The 16,573-nt window shown below is 37.5% G+C and overlaps 1 protein-coding gene and 1 long non-coding RNA gene across 46 annotated transcripts in view; both read left to right on the top strand.

Annotated features, from left to right (window-relative positions):
- LOC115899698 overlaps nt 1-9,665 on the top strand; it is a 186,952-nt gene extending 177,287 nt beyond the window's left edge. The window contains exon 3 of the long non-coding RNA XR_004059330.1: nt 9,620-9,665. This is a non-coding gene — a long non-coding RNA (uncharacterized LOC115899698). The remainder of the gene's footprint in view (nt 1-9,619) is intronic.
- The window catches only part of ST18 (ST18 C2H2C-type zinc finger transcription factor), a 308,472-nt gene that overhangs the window by 177,287 nt on the left and 114,612 nt on the right, over nt 1-16,573 (top strand). For 40 of the 45 annotated variants that reach the window (XM_030938064.1, XM_030938067.1, XM_030938054.1 and 37 more), the window contains one exon: nt 9,620-9,665. The exons of 1 other annotated variant lie outside the window; for it this stretch is intronic. The gene's annotated coding sequence lies outside the window, so the exon portion shown is untranslated. Of the gene's footprint in view, nt 1-9,619; nt 9,666-14,574; nt 14,616-16,573 lie in introns of all 45 variants that reach the window. 4 more of the 45 variants (XM_030938053.1, XM_030938066.1, XM_030938060.1 and 1 more) reach the window with 1 other exon arrangement.

Genomic DNA, 16,573 nt, shown 5'->3' on the forward strand with positions numbered 1-16,573 from the left:
AAGAGCTTGCCTTCTCTAATAGAGACTACATGTTGGGGAGTTGAAAGTCATGCGTTTGGATCACAGCAGGCAGCTGATACACATCTGTTCTTAATTTGTGGGGTGATTTTTTTTTTTGTATTTTTCTTTTTTATAATGGAGTTAGAACTTCAACTGCTTGCATTCTCTTCACCTTTACCACCTCCACCCCATCGAGGCTCATCTTCTCATACCCAGTTGACTGCCATGGTCCAAAAACTGATTTCCCTGTGCGATGCCAGCGCCCAAAGCTATCCAAGAACTGCCTATCATTCTTAAGATAGCATGCAGGCATCTTACTGTGGTCTCTATGGTTCCACCTGTTTTCTTAACAGCTTTCTTGAGATGTAATTCACATACCATACAATTTACCCATTTCAAGTATACAGTTTAATGGTTTTTAGTATATTCAGAGTTTTGCATTCATCATCATGGTCAAGTTTAGAATATTTTTATTTCCCAAAAAAGAAACTCTGCACCCCTTATCTATCACCTTCCAAAGGGAAGATGCATCATTGTCCTCCCAGCCCTGCGCAACAGCTCATCTACTTTATGTCTCTATAGATTTGCCTATTCCGGGCATTTCATATAAATAGATTCACATAATATGTGATCTTTTTGCCTGGCTTCTTTCACTTGGCATGTTTTCAAGGCTCATCCATGTTTCAGCATATATAAGTACTTCATTCCTTTTATTGGTATAGATATAGGAGGTACAAGTGCAATTTTGTTACATGGATATATTGCACAGTGGTGAAGTCTGAGTTTTTAATGTCACCATCATCCAAATAGGGTACATTATACCTATTAAGTAATTTCTCATCCCTCACCCTCCTCCCACCTCCCACCCTTCCGAGTCTCCTATGTCTATTATTCAACTTTCTATGTCCATGTTCATACATTGTTCCTATTTATTAGTGAGAACATATGGTATTTGACTTTCTGTTTCCAACTTACTTCCCTTAAAGTAATGGCATCTAGTTCCATTCATCTTGCTACAAAGGACATGGTTTCACTCTTTTCTATGGTTGAGTAGTATTCCATGGTGTATACATGTATATGCACATGTGTGTTTAAGCCACATTTTCTTCATCCAGTCATCCATTGATGGACAATTAGGTGGATTTCATGTCTTTGCTATTGTGACTAATGCTACAACAAACATACATGTTCAGGTATCTTTTTGGTGTAATAATTTTTTTCCTTTGGGTAGATACCAGTGGTGGTATTCCTGGATTGAATGGTAGTTCTGTTTTTAGTTCTTTGAGAAATGTCTTTACTGTTTTCCATAGAGGTTGCACTAATTTAGTACTTCATTCCTTTTTATTGCTGAATAATATTCCACTGATTGGACATACCACCTCTTGTTTTCCTTTAATTGGTTGATAGACATTTGGATTGTCTCCAATTTTTGGTTACTGTGAATAATGCTGTTATGAATATTTGTGTACAATTTCTCAAGTAGACACATGTCTTCATTCTTCTTGGGTATGTACCTAGAAGTCAATTGTTGGATTATATAGTAACTCTATGTTTAACCATTTGAGAAATTGCCAGCTATTTTTCAATGTTGCTGAACATTTTACATTTCTACTAGCAACATGTGAAGGCTGGATTTCTTCACATCCTCTTCGACACTTGCTATTGTCAGTCTTTTTTATTTTAACCATCTTAATGGGTTCACAGTGGTATCTCATCATGATTTTAATTTGTATTTCCTTAATGACTAATGATGTTGAACATCTTTTCATGTGCTTAGTGGTCATTCTTCTTTGTAGAAATGTGTATTCAAGTCCTTTGCCCATTTTTGATTGGGTTGTCTTTTTATTATTGAGCTGTAATGGTTTTTTATTTATTCTAGATACGAGGGCTTTAACTGTTTACACTATGGCACATGGTTCTTACATCCTTTCTTCAGTCAGCAAAGGTCATTCCTGCCTCAGTGTGAAATAGCCCATCCTCTAGCCTACATTATTTTCCCATTGCATTTATCACTGCTTTCAACTGCATTGCATATTTATTGTTTCCTTGTTTTTGAGTTTGGCTCCCACACTGAAATATAATATCTGTGTTATCCATCCCTTCATCTCCATCACCCATCTTGTGATGATGATAGATTGTTTTGATCGAACAAATGGGCTTTAGTGCAAGAGTCCAATCCCAGTGCTACTCCTCAGGAGCTATGTGACCCCAGGCAAGCACTGAGATGCTCTGCATTTCAATATCCTCACTTTAAAGATGGAAATAATTAATAGTTCCTGATTCATACATTTGTTATGCAGATTGAGTTAATATACATAAAGCATTGATAATAGTATCTAGTGTAAAGAAATAATAGAATAATAGAAAAAAATGAATATTTTTTAATGAATGCTTAACGAATTATCCTACCAACTCCATGTTCTCTTGAAGAAAATGAGCTGCTTAATCCTCAGAGATTCAATTACTCTCATCAACACAAGTCCTCGCCATGCCCACATTGGGGCATTCATTGTGGACCACATACCTGTGAGCTTTGCCTAGGGACTGATCTCTTTTTGGATCATGGCATTTTACTGAATGTCCACTGTGTACCATGCTTTTTATCCATGGCATCTCGTGCGATCCTTGCAGCTCTAGAGGGAGGATCTCTTTGTCCCTTTTAACAGATGAGGAACCTGATGGTGAGGGAGGTAACTGCAGTTCTGAAATCACAGAACAGCAGAGTTAGGATTCGAACGTAGGTTGGTGTTACTTGAGAGACAGAGTGTGTCACCATTCTAACTCTGCTGAATCAGACAGTGCTCACAGTCTCCAATCATCCATAAAGTATTTCCCAGGTCATTTATTGCTGTCCTCCGCAGCACACCAGTTTTACGATTTTTACCGTATTTCAGTGTTCCCATTATCTTAACTCTTTTGACTGGTGTTCCAATAGTCTATCCAGGCTATCTCCTGTCTAATTCAGCACAAAAGCTCACATTCCCTAAGAGACCACCCTATCATTGTGGGTCTTTCTATGATTTTCTCAAAGAAAGATGTTCAGGTGTCTTGCTTCCACTGCCATCTTAGCTAGAGCTACACAGCAGAAAGAATGTTGGCATCAGATATCGGTTTTTTTTTTTTTTTTTTTGAAAGGGAGTCTCACTCTGTTGCCCAGTCTGGAGTGCAGTGGCGCCATCTCAGCTCACTGAAACCTCCACCTCCTGGGTTCAAGCGATTTTCCCGCCTCAACCTCTCAAGTAGCTGGGATTACAGGCACCTGCCACCGTGTCCAGCTAATGTTTGTATTTTTAGTAGAGACGGGGTTTCACCATGTTGGCTAGGTTGGTCTTGAACTCCTGAACTCAAGAGATCCACCCGCCTTGGCCTCCCAAGGTGTTAGGGTTACAGACGTGAGCCACTGCGTTCAGCCCAGATACAGTTCTGAATACTAGCTCGTACTAAAAGAGTGACTTAAGTTTGCTCACCTTAAATTGGGAATAATAATGTGAACCTCCTTAGATTGTGGTGAGATTTAAATACCATAACTATGCAATGCCTAGTTCAATGCCTTCGTCAGTGGCAATGTATAGTGACTGCAGCAATTGCTGGAAGCCTCCTCTGATTCATGCTTACTTGTTGCCTCCTTTAGACCATTTTAAAACATCATCTGCTATTTTCTACTTCCCACCACTGCCACTATTTAATCCAAGATCAGTATGTTGCTTAGCATATTCATTTATATTGTCATGATAAATAATATTTTATTTCTTCTATTTTCTTTTTATTTATTGCCCGGTATTTTCAGAACTACTCAGTATAGTTTAGTATTTTCTTTCGGCATTTTTAATATGCCAGTCACTCCTTTAATTGTAGCATATGATTGATCTGGCAGTGGCGGTCCTTCAGTGTTAATATCCCCTCCCCCTGCACCAAAGCTGATAGTTGTTCTTATGTCGAAGATACAGTAATACTGCATAGGCTTTTTATCCATTTGTATTTTCTTAATTTGTAAAACTAAGCTCAACTTATGAGTAAACTGTTCATAAGATTATTTCCTACTTCACTAGTTTTCAGATATAACAATACAGAATTACCTGGTTTAAGCTTCACATGTATGAGTCTTACAAATGAATTGGAACTGCATGTTTTCACCAGCATCACTTTTTGCTACAGGCTGTGGATATTTACTGTTTTATCTCTAAATATTTGGTCCATAGTTTTCCTAAAATTCAAATCACAGGATCAGGGGCCTCATCATACTTCCCTTTTTTCTTAATACAACAATAAGCAGCTGGTTCTCATGTGAATAGGCCATGCCCTCAGGAGCACCTTGCTTACAAAAGAGAAGCAGAGAAAAGAGCCCTTCCTGTAGGAGCTTCCAGTCTGGAGCTGACCATGAGCTCTGAATCAGGACTCCTCTGTGGGCTAGGGGCTACCATAGGAGCAGGTGTGGTTTCCTATTGGAACCCAGAGACCAGGTGTGGGGCAGGAGAAGTTCAGGATGATGAACTCTAGTTCATCTAGTTTACCACAAGGCAAGAATTTCCTTTAAGGAGCATTCTTTTTTTATTTTTATGTATTTTTTAAGTGGCATTCATCTGTGTCTTTTTTTTTTTATTAATGCTTATTGCTTTTAAAATTTTTATTTCCATAGGTTTTTGGGGAACAGGTGATACTTGGTTACATGAATAAATTCTTTAGTGGTGATTTGTGAGATTTTGGTGCACCCATCACCCAAGCAGTATACACTGAATCCAATTTGTAGTCTTTTATTCCTCACCCTCTTCCCACCCTTTCCCCCAAGTCCCTAAAGTCCATTATATCATTCTTATGCCTTTACATACTTGTACTTTAGCTCCCACTTAGGTGTGAGAACATACAATGTTTGGTTTTCCATTCCTGAGTTACTTCACTTAGACTAATGGTCTCCAATCCCATCCAGGTTGCTGAGAATGCCATTAATTCATTCCTTTTTATGGCTGACACACACACACACACACACACACACACACACACACACACACCCACAGTTTCTTTATCCAGTTGTTGATTGATGGACATTTGGATTGGTTTCACATTTTTTGCAATTGTGAATTGTGCTGCTGCAAACATGCGTGTGCAAGTATCTTTTTGGTATAATGACTTTTTTCCTCTGGGTAGATACCCAGTAGTGGGGTTGCTGGATCAAACGGTAGTTCTGGCAGGGCGTGGCGGCTCATGACAGAACTTTGGGAGGCCGAGGCGGATGGATTACGAGGTCAGGAGTTCAAGACCAGCCTGGCCAAGATGGCGAAACCCTGTCTCTACTAAAAATACAAAAAATTAGGGCGTGGTGGCAGGCATCTGTAGTCCTAGCTACTCAGGAGGCTGAGGCAGGAGAATCACTTGAACCCGGGGGGCGGAGATGGCAGTGAGCCGAGTTTGGTAATTCTACTTTTAGTTCTTTAAGAAATCTTCACACTGTTTTCCTTGGTGGTTGTCATTCACTTTGAAAGCACCTTGTATAAATTAGATCTTTAAAGGCTGGGATTCTGTAGTTCTTCTAAGGCATTTTTTTGGGAATGCCTATGCATGCTATTTTTTTGGAAAAATTTAACGTAGCCAAAAAATACATAATCTGTTACCTTGGACAGAAAACTAAGAAGGACTGGACATAGCGTCAGGGAACAGAATGGTGGTTACCAGAGGTTGGGGTAATAGGGATTGGTGAGATGTTGGTCAAAGGTGCAATGTTTCAGTTAGGCAAGAGGAATCAATGATAAATATTTGAGGTGATGAATGTGCAAATTAGCTTGATTCAATGATTCTGCATTCTATATACACATCACTTTGTATTCCATAAACATATAGTTATAATGTGTCAATATCCAATAACAAATTCGATTAAATTTAATTTACTTTAAAAAGAAAACCAAAAAGGTCAGATTCCCTCAGTAATTTGCCACAGCTGATGAGACACTGTGATCTAGAGAGAAGCCAATTGGCTGGTGAAAGCCAATGAAAATAATGACTTAAATTGGATAAGCATTGGACAAAACACCTGATATAGACTGTACTGACCTCTCATTGGTCATGGGAGACAACTATCAATCAGAAGTTCAAATAACCAGAGGCACTTATTTAGTCTGAATCATTGTAACTCTTGAAAGCCATCCAAGGAGAGAAGGATCAACTAGGATCTTGACATTCACAATCAGGTTCACACCATGACAACAGAGTGTATGTCCATCCTAGATCTGTAGGATTAGGAATTCTTCTTCACTCAAACTACACACCCTGATGTTTGTACTCCTAGGGTAGAGTTTTTGTCAAACTTATCAGATTGTTCTCCCATGTTATCAAGAAATAAATTTGGCCTCCACATCTGCAGGGAGATTTTTATTTTATTATCTCTTTGATTTATGCAACAGAAATAGATTCACTATTGGAGTGGCATTCACTATACACCCCTCTCCACTCACTGAGGACTCCACTGGTTTATACAAACATTCTCCAGAAGAATAGGTGCTTAATGAAGATTTGAGTACATAAATTAATGAATTAATTAAATAATAGTGTTCTATACCAAGAGGGTTAGTTACACTGCTATTAGTCACATTTTTTTGTTTGTGATATTATTATCCTCTTGTATTTAGATGAGACTGATATTTTAAAGTAGCTTTTTAAAATAAATATCTGTGGAACAGCAAAAACAAGTAGGTAGCAGTGAGAATTCAGAAGGGGCACTGATTCTTTTAAAATCTTTCTCATGTGCTTACATTCTCCCAGCTTTACTGGAGAACTAGTTGATAAGTTCATGTTTAGAACACTAACTAGTCCTTTCTGAACTGAGCAGATCACTGCTAAAGCACCTAACTTCTGCTTGGTGAATGACTTGCCACTTAGAGAAGCACCCTCCATCTCTTTACTGAAAGATATTCAGCAGATGTTTTATTCTATAATTTATCTTATTATTTCCTTCTTCCTGAAATATGTATTCCTGTGAACAATATTGCAAAATACCCTTGTAACAGCTTTATCACAGAGATGTTTACGTGAACAGCAATGTAAATATATTTTTAGTATTAGACTAAAATGTTTCCATCCTCCAAGAAGTTTTCAGGATAATGTGTTCTTCAAAATAGCAATGATCAACAAAGAACACCTCATATACCACTATATATAAGAAACTCATTGCACCATTTGGAAAGCAAGTCAGAATTTACTAGGGCTGATAAAAATATTGAATGTCTCAAGGAGATTTGCATCTTTGCTTGACATTTAAATTTGTTTTTATAAGATAATTTGTAATTAATTCATTCCCATATTTTATTTGCTTTTGGCAAGTTTAAATATTGTGCAAACTCTTAGATTTGTAATTTGTGAGCTTATATTTGATAATGGCACCTTGAATGAAGAAGTACATAATTGCCGTTTCTTTCTTGATATGAATGGCTTCATCTGAAGGGAAGATCAAGTTCAATAAGCTATAAAGTGGATCTGAGAATGTATTTCAATGATGGGCCAGAACATTCACTTTTTATCTGTTCCTTTCTATCATAGAGTATTAAAACCAGAGCAAATAAATAGCTCAAAAATAAAGTGGAAGCGCTTCTGCTCTGTGTGGGTATATTTAGCTTTTGGGGGTTGGGATTCTTCAACACATTTAATATTGAATACCTAAGAAGTAATTTTCAAAGTTTGGTCTGCAAACTTATCAGCACCAACATCATCTGGGAACTTAGAAATGCACATTCTCATGTCCCACCACGGATCTACAGAATGCATAGCCTGGGCTTTCACAAGCCATCCAGGAGATTCTGATGTCGTTGATGATCCAGAGCCACTGCTCTGACACTTTGCTGTTCAGTGCAGTCCGTGGAGCAGCAGGAGCACCTGGACCCTTGTAAGAACCTCAGAGTGTTGGCACCAGAACGTGGCACTTAAGAAGCCACCTGGCCGGGCACTGCGGCTCACACCTGTAATCCCAGCACTTTGGGAGGCCGAGGCGGGCGGATCACGAGGTCAAGAGATCAAGACCATCCTGGCCAACATGATGAAACCCCGTTTCTACTAAAAATACAAAAATTCACTGGGCGTGGTGGCATGCACCTGTAGTCCCAGCTACTCATGTGGCTGAGGCAGAAGAATCGCTTGAACCCGGGAGGCAGAGGTTGTGGTGAGCCGAGATCATGCCACTGCACTCCAGCCTGGCCACAGAGCAAGACTCCATCAAAAAATAATAAAAAAAAAAAAGCTGCCCAGGTGATTCTGATGCATATTAACGTCTGAGAGCCACTGTTCTAAAATTTTAAGATTTAGAGTGAGGAACTTACCAGTGAGACAGTATCCTTTACTCAGAGGCATTCTGGAAGCTAGGAAAGTGGAACTCAGTGTATGCTTACTGTTTGGACATCCCTCTCAGTTACCTCTGGAATTAAAAGGAGGGAAGAGATGCTTAAACTTCTGGTTGCCATGATAAAAAATATATAAGGGCCCACTGTGTCTGCATTATGGGATGGAAAGCAGAGCCACTATATGGATAAAAGAGCTATTATCTGGGTAATAAACTGTATATATATGCATGCATACACATACATATATATAATTTCCCACAGTGATCTAGACATATTAGGTCAAAACATAGCTTTCAAGTCCAACTTTTTTGTGTGTGGAACTTGCAATTTTCTAATTCACTTTTCATGTACAAGCAATGCTAAGATATTTTGAGGATCTTTTTCTTTTAGGTTTTTTTTTACCTTGAATCAAATTTTCTGCAGTATGAATTTTTCCAGAAGTCTTTTTACTAGTGGTAGAAGTTGCAAACTTTTGAGGCTATCCTTCCACCCTATAGGGTGATTGTTCTGGTGTCAAGGCATCAGTGAGACAAAGCTTTCTGTGGAGATGGTGAAGTTCGCCTCTTTCCAAGGGTTCGGCACTGTTTTATATCTACTAGTGGTGAACCCAGGGACCTGGGAGGAAGAACAGTAGCTGACCAAGTACAACCTTCTTTGTAAAAATATTTTTAGCATGGAAACACATGAGAATTAAAGGATTTTTTTTAAAAATCCCTTTGAAATCTTTACACAACATGCCCCCACCCCGTATGTAAATGGGACTGTCACTCCTGTGTTTGTCCACAGCTAGAGTTCCAGATGAACCAGTGTAGTGTGCAATGACAGGAACAGCTGACTCATTAGTAGAGAGCAGTGAAAGGTAATTAACCCTGGGAAAAGTACAGCTGCCGTGCGGGCTGTTCCTTTCTGTAGGATCTGATTAGAAATTAGTGTTAAACCACTGATTCTTTTTTTTTTTTTTTTCCAGAAAAGACTGTCATTGATAATTCACTTTCACTCTCAGGTGTGTCCCTAGAAAAGGTTCTCAAATGTACTTATGAACAAAAGGGCTCAAATCTAAAAAGCATTTTCTGATAACAGTAGACACCTGTTTTTTCTCATTAAGGCAGAGTTCTTTCAAATGAATATTGTTTGACTATTGAAGATCGGTAATACCTTAACCCATATTCTAATAGTCAGCATGGAAATTACTTGAAAGGATTGTTTTATACAGTTAATAAGCTGTAGATAAATACCATTTAATTATGTTTTTTTGTTGTTGTTTTTCTTTCCATTTTTCCTCCTCCGATGCTTTTCCTCAGAAGTGATGGAAACTCTCCAGTTCAGATCCAGTAGCTTTTAGGGAAGGTAAGTAAAATCTATTTAAAAATAAACTTTTCCCCCAAAGAAAAAGAATCTCCAACTTTTCAACATCCATCAAAAACCTGAGAAGTTAAGGAACTTCATTTTAGAGGACCAGAAAAGATGCTTGCTTTGGTTTCTGTTGGTATCCTCATGGTAATTTGGGTTATATTCATATAGATTTTTGAGGAGTGTTTATACCTGATCATCCTAATTCATAACTTCATATGTCTGATATTAGGGGCATTAATATGTAAGACATTCAGAATTAACATGTATGATTTAAAAATGTGGTAGACAGGATAAAGTACTCTCCCCCCCAAAATATCCCTGAAATCCCTGAAATCTGTGAATATGTTATCTTGCATGACAAGAGGGATGTGATTTAATGAAGACCTTTGAGATTATCCTGTTTATCTAAAAAAGGCCAACTAATCACATGGTCCTTCAGAAAAAGGCCAAGGAATGAGCTGGGAAGATGAGATATGAGTGGGACTCAACATTACCCAGCATTGCTGGCATTGAAAATGGAGGAAGCAGGCCATTCACCGAAAAAGGAATGGGCTATGGAAGCTGGGAATGGCTCTCAGTTTACAGCCTGCAAGAAAACAGGGAACTCAGTGCTACAACAGCAAGGGACTGGATTCCACCAACAGCCCAATGAGTGAGGAAATGCATTCTCCCTTGGAACCTCCAGAATGGAATGTAGCTTAACTTGGTTTTAGTCTGGTGAGACCATACCAGAATTTGGACCTCTAAAACTGTAAGATAACACCTTTCTGCCTTTTTAAGCCATCAAATTTGTAAAAATTTGTTACAGCAGCAACAGAAAACTAATACATAAAATAAGCCCCCAATAGATGGGACATATTTTGCAGCTGGCAATCTAAATCCCATGAGTAAATTCCTGTATTTGAGTAAAGAGAAAATGTTCTTGAGAGGCTAAGATTGGTAGTCTGTAAGAATTGGAATATTGATTTTGTCGATTAGAATGATGGTTATTGCCAACTCAGAGAGTTCTGTTTTCTACTTTGTGACACCCTTCTTCCCCAGAAATTCTTTATATGATATATTTGTAAATGCAATACCTGTGTCACCCAAGGTACCAATGAGTACACACTTTATTGGACTTTTTAGTGAGTCCACGTTTACCTGAGCATGGCTGAGTGGAATGGAACATTGAGGGACAGAAGGCCAGGTCTCTGCTGCAGAGACCTGACAGTCAAAGAATGCCGAGCCTAGTGTTTGAAAGCAGATGGTGGCCATGTGAATCCTGGTTCTACCTCTTTCTACCTGTGTGAACCCCGGGTAAGGTGGTGAGCTCAATTTCCTTCCCTTTTCTCATATGTAACATCAATAATACTTCACCATAGACATGCTAAGATGACTAAGTAAGAAAGCACAAACAAATTCTCACAAGAATGCCTATCACTCTGTGAGTTTGGTAAAGGTGAGGTGTATTTATTTAGAAAATACTGTGTTGCCTCATCATTTTGATTAAAAAAATAAATTGGTTTTGTCTTTACTTATGGTGAGTGCCATTTTCTGTTCCATACAAAAGTCATCAGTATGAATATATGAACATACATTGCTTAAAATAAATGTAGGTGCACAATAGTCAGGCCAGTCTGGAAAATATAAGTGAGAAAACTGAAGTCTAAGAACTAGGGACTGTGTTACAGTTTAAATGAGTTGAAGATCTTCCTATATAGTTTTCTTTCCAAATCTGGAAAAATATGACTATGATTTCTATTTTACATTTGACTTTTATTCCTGCAAAAGGACTCATTTAAATCATAAACCATAACTTTTCATGTAAATGAGATAAAAGTAGACATTTGAAAAAATCTAACCGTAAAATCTATTACACTTCACACTTGCTCTCCTTTGCATGTTGGGAGCTGCATATGGGAGCTCATAAGAGAAGACAAAATTGTAAATTCTTCTTAACTGGCATGGCAATCAAACAGATAAAATCTATAGTATTTCAGATGCTAAAATATCTGGGTTGTTTTGTATTGAAATCCAATTAACAATTATCTCAAGCATCTGAAAAGTGTTATTTTTCACTTATTTCAATTCAATTCAATAATAATGTATTGAGCACCTATTATGGCCACAAAATTATGTTGCATCAAAAGGTCAACAATAGAGCCCTTTGCTTCCATGAACCCATACCAGCCCAGGGAAGGGAAACTGGACCTAGACAAGCTAATATCAGGCAGAACATAGTCATCAAGATGAGAGTGCCATCAAAACACTATTGGAATACAGAATTCTGGGCGATGCTGTCAACCACAATATGAATGACAAATCACATTTCAGCAGACAGATCTTGCAGTTCTGACGCTAAAGGAAAAAGTTCCTTTGAAATGTAGAAATGAAATCATCAAATTCAAAACATTTCATTTTAGGTATCTAATTCGACCATCAAGTCTCTGACCCTCTTGTAACTATATAAAAATATGGCTTTAATTCATTGTTTAGCAAAGCTAAGAACAATTTCAACCATCGGTGTCCTTTCAGCTGGTCTTTGGGGACATTGCTTTATTCTAGTCATAGTTCTCTGAATCTCTCTAGGGATGAATTTTTCAGGAATCATCATCTTCTGGAAGCTTTTCCAGTCTGGTCTAAGTCTGTGTTCCCATTGTTCCTTCTGCCTCCCTCTGTAATAATACCTTGCACATAATATCAGAATATTCAACTTCCTGGTTTGAACTCTTGAGAACAAGAATTGTGCTTTACATATCCTTTTATGCCCACTGTCTAGCTTGGCAATCCGTAGATTTCTTCTCAATATGTGTGTACTGAACAAATAATGAGTAAATTCTTAGGAGAATAATACTCGTATATTTTAAAGATCTGTATTAAATTAAACACTGTAGTGAGAATAAAATCCAAGGATCATTCTGCAAAAATCCAGTGCCCCATTGGCCTCCACAATTGAGTTGTGTCATTTGCTTTGCAAATTTCAGTATATTCTCCCATTCCATATTTCATAGTCAGATAATAAAGATAAATAACTATATTTTATCTTAATTCAAATGTACAAAATATGAGGACGATTTTATGAAAAACAAACAGTTACTGTTGGGAAAAACAGCAGACTTTTTGAAAACATTCTAAAGAACCTCTTAAAGATAGATAAGGAAAATGGAAAATGTCTAAAGCTATTAAGTACATTGTGTAATAATCTATATAATGAAATAGCTTAAATAGAGAAAATTCCCTTTACATAATAAAAAGCTTTATTTGTGAATCAACAAGTGCTCTTTGAACTTTATTAAAAATGTTTTGACATTATCAGGTTGTTTAGTATAGATTTACTGAAAATAGCACATTTAGTTGCAACACAAGCCTTGAAGTTAAGTGGTTAGTTTAATAAAACAGAGTTTCCATAGTTACCACAGGAAAACAGAGAATAACTTTTATTTCTTTGGAAGCCAGGAAGGGGCTTTAGAGAAAAGATTAAGCAAACAGACCCAGACAGGTTCATTATGTGGAGCTTCGTACCTGATTGATTTTTTAAAAGAGAAAACTTAATATTACAGAAAATTAAAGTTTTCCCACTAAAATCTATGGAAGCACATTAAGAAGTGTGAACATTTCCTTTCTCTAGGTGTTTCCAAGTAGATTCTGGGTTACAGGGAAAGCTAGTTTAATCCAGCATCTCTGTGAGATGCGTTTTTTGTTCATAGTATTTTGTTAATAAACCTTGTAAACAAGTGGTTAAAAATGCCACCCCAAAGACAGCAATTCATTGCTCTGCTTGACAAATCAAGCAATCTTAGATCTAACTTTACTATTCATGGTCAACGTTTTGTTGAAAGGCCTGATGGAAGGGAAAGTGAAATCCATGCTGATGAAGATGTCGCCTTGTGCCAGCTTCATTGTTTTCTCAGTTTAGCATGGAGATGTGCTCTCTCTGAGTGTTAATGGAGGTCACTGTTGCTCTGTCCTTTGCTGCATCTAACCCAAGGAGTTCTTCACAGTTGACTGTTGAGAAACAAAATGATGTGGTTTCTAGTATCTCACCTTCAGCTCGCCAGCCTTTAAAGCAGCAGTGATTAACAGGACTTTTACAAAGTTTCTATGTAGTTACAAGGACAGTTTCAATCTTCTGTCATTTTTTTGCATTAACTATGATTATGCTTTTACCACAAAAATGCATTTGTTTTAAAGGTAACAATACAGACTGGGAGAATAGCTTATGTTTCATCTATATTTATCAGCACTCACTGTACATTTGTGTCTTCATTACCAGGAAATATTAAGGGACATTGTGCCATCTATTCCTGTTTACAGTTTATTATGCAGAGATAGGAAACACTTAGCATGTAAAATGAATGTAGAAATTATTCCTGGATAGAAACACGGACATTTCCCACTCGTTGGCTCTTTCTCCTCCATCACCGGATCAGAGTGTAATTGTCAGTAATCAGGCCTGCTTGCTGCTGATAAAACCACTCTGAATGCTAGCAGCCTTCTTTGTGTGATGACTCAATTATTCCAGAAGTGCCTCATCAAATCTGCCCCATCAGCTGGGCTAATAAATAAGGAGAAGAAACTGGCCCCCCAAAGCAAATTATAAATCCATTTGCATTAACCATTTCGCTGGTCCATGATCTAGGCAGAAATAAGCATGGCAGATTGTGTTAAGCTTATTTGAATATGTTTATAATGTTTACAGCATGCAACTTTTTTTTCCCACAAGGTGTTAGAATTATCAGTCATGAATGGCATCTAAATGCAGTTATGTTAATTACAGCAAGGCTTTAAGTATCTTTGAGGGCTATTTTGTTACTTAAATCAGGTGAAAGTTAAATCATCTTGCAGAGAGAAATATAGGTCTTGCATAAGTTATTGGAATTGCTTCAGAGCTTAAGGAGAAGAGATCTGTGTTTTATTTTTACAGGGACTGGAAGGACAAATACAAACACTGTTATGCCTACTAGTGTAAGTGCAATTACTTCATATCCATCACAGTGAGAACCGGAAGTTATTGTGATGTTCTGGATGACTTCAACAATCTGCAAAAGCAAAAATTGCATTTTTCTGGGAGCCTATGAGAGTTGCTATAGCATTCCCTGTACTGAAAATTCTTTGAAAGGTTCTTAAGGCAGATATTTTAAAACTGGGCAAACTAGTAAAAATCATTTAAATTCATCCACAGAAATTGTGTGCATTGACAAATTTTATTCTTTTAAAATGACAAGCTATACTGAATAACAAGAAGTTTTGCGTGTATATTTACAGCAATCACTCGGGGAAGCAAAAAATGTTAAAAGGTGATCGTGAAAAGTAGTCTGCTTGCTAATATCAAATAATTCATCTTGTTGAATATGCAATGATTTAAAATCTGAGACATCCTCTCTAAAAGTAAGCGAGATACCATTGACCCACTTTGCCATGGGAGTTGTTTATCCTGCAGAGTGGTTCCAGTTTTGCTGAAGCTCTTGTTTCTACTCCTGCTGTGATCAGGGGCCTAATTCTGGGCTGGTGGTAAAAGTGAAGTTTATGGCCAACGAAGAGTGTTTGTCTTTGCCTAAACATCTTAAATGAAATTCAATGCTTATCTTCATTTGCTCCAGCCAACGAAGCATATGCCCTAATATCAACCTGGAAAGCTAGGCAGAAGAAAGTCATTTTTGATGGCATAAATATAAAGTGGCAAAAGGCTTACATAATTTTTGTTCATCAACTTCTAAATATATAATCTCTTGCTATGTTGAAAATACCAATTCTGCAGCTGATTGATTAGGAACTCCAAAATAAAGGGTTTAAGTTTTCATTAGAAATTTAATGGAGCAATATGGGTTATACAAACTTGACTACAACTTAAAGTATCATACTGACTAATATAAAAATAAAGCTAGAAACTTGGGACTGTAAAGAACTTGCTTAACATTCAAAAAACTGAGCCAGGCAAGGTTAATCCCCTCTTTTTCATCATTCCAACTAACAAATAATTGGTGAAGATATTAACATTAGAAGAGCGATTAAGAACTCAATCTGTTGTAAATTGTGGAGATAGGGCCTCAAGGGATAGCGGTACTAAGGTAAATGTGCTAAAATTTTTATGTTTACTTATTAAAAAAAAAAAAACAAATCTCAGAGTGGTCTTTGGAGTCTGTATCAACATTCTGAACTTCTGAGAGGATGCTGTGGTTTATATTAGAACCACAGAATGTGCTGGTTCCTGTGGTATGCAAGTTCCAAAATGAAATTGGTGATGCTGATGACCTTGGATTAGTTACTATAGTACAAGGCTATGAGTGCTACATACATTTCATATTAAACTCATTTGCCATTTCAATAAAGTTTTCCCTTTGACTTTAGTTCTGAGGACTTAAAAAAAATTACAACCTTTGGAACCATAAGTACATTTTTTTTTTTTTTTTTTTTTTTTGAGACAGAGTCTCACTCTGTTGCTCAGGATGGAGTGTAGTGGTGCGATCTTGGCTCACTGCAACCTCTGCCTCCTGGGCTCAAGTGATTCTTGTGTCTCAGCCTCCCAAGTAGCTGGGATTACAGGCATGCACCACCACACTTGGCTAATTTTTGTATTTTTCGTAGATACGGGGTTTCACCATGTTGGCCAGGCTGGTCTCGAACTCCTGGCCTCATGTGATCCACCTGCCTCGGCCTCCCAAAGTGCTGGGATTACAGGTGTGAGCCACCACACCTGGCCAAGGACCCATAAATAAATCTATGATTGTCTACTCTGGGGATACAATTAACATGTATATCACTATCAGTTTAGGTCATTCATTCTACCTGAAAAAATACAATCTGATATACTCTATTTTTGAAGAAAGTAACACACCAGACTCATTACCTTGTAGCACAGGTTTAAAGAATTGTCTTTCTCAGAAGTACTACTCACCCATTAAGCAGCCGTAAAGGACTGAGAG

This window comes from Rhinopithecus roxellana, chromosome 9, assembly GCF_007565055.1.
Source record: "Rhinopithecus roxellana isolate Shanxi Qingling chromosome 9, ASM756505v1, whole genome shotgun sequence".
In the NCBI taxonomy this organism is placed as follows: Eukaryota; Metazoa; Chordata; class Mammalia; order Primates; family Cercopithecidae; genus Rhinopithecus; species Rhinopithecus roxellana.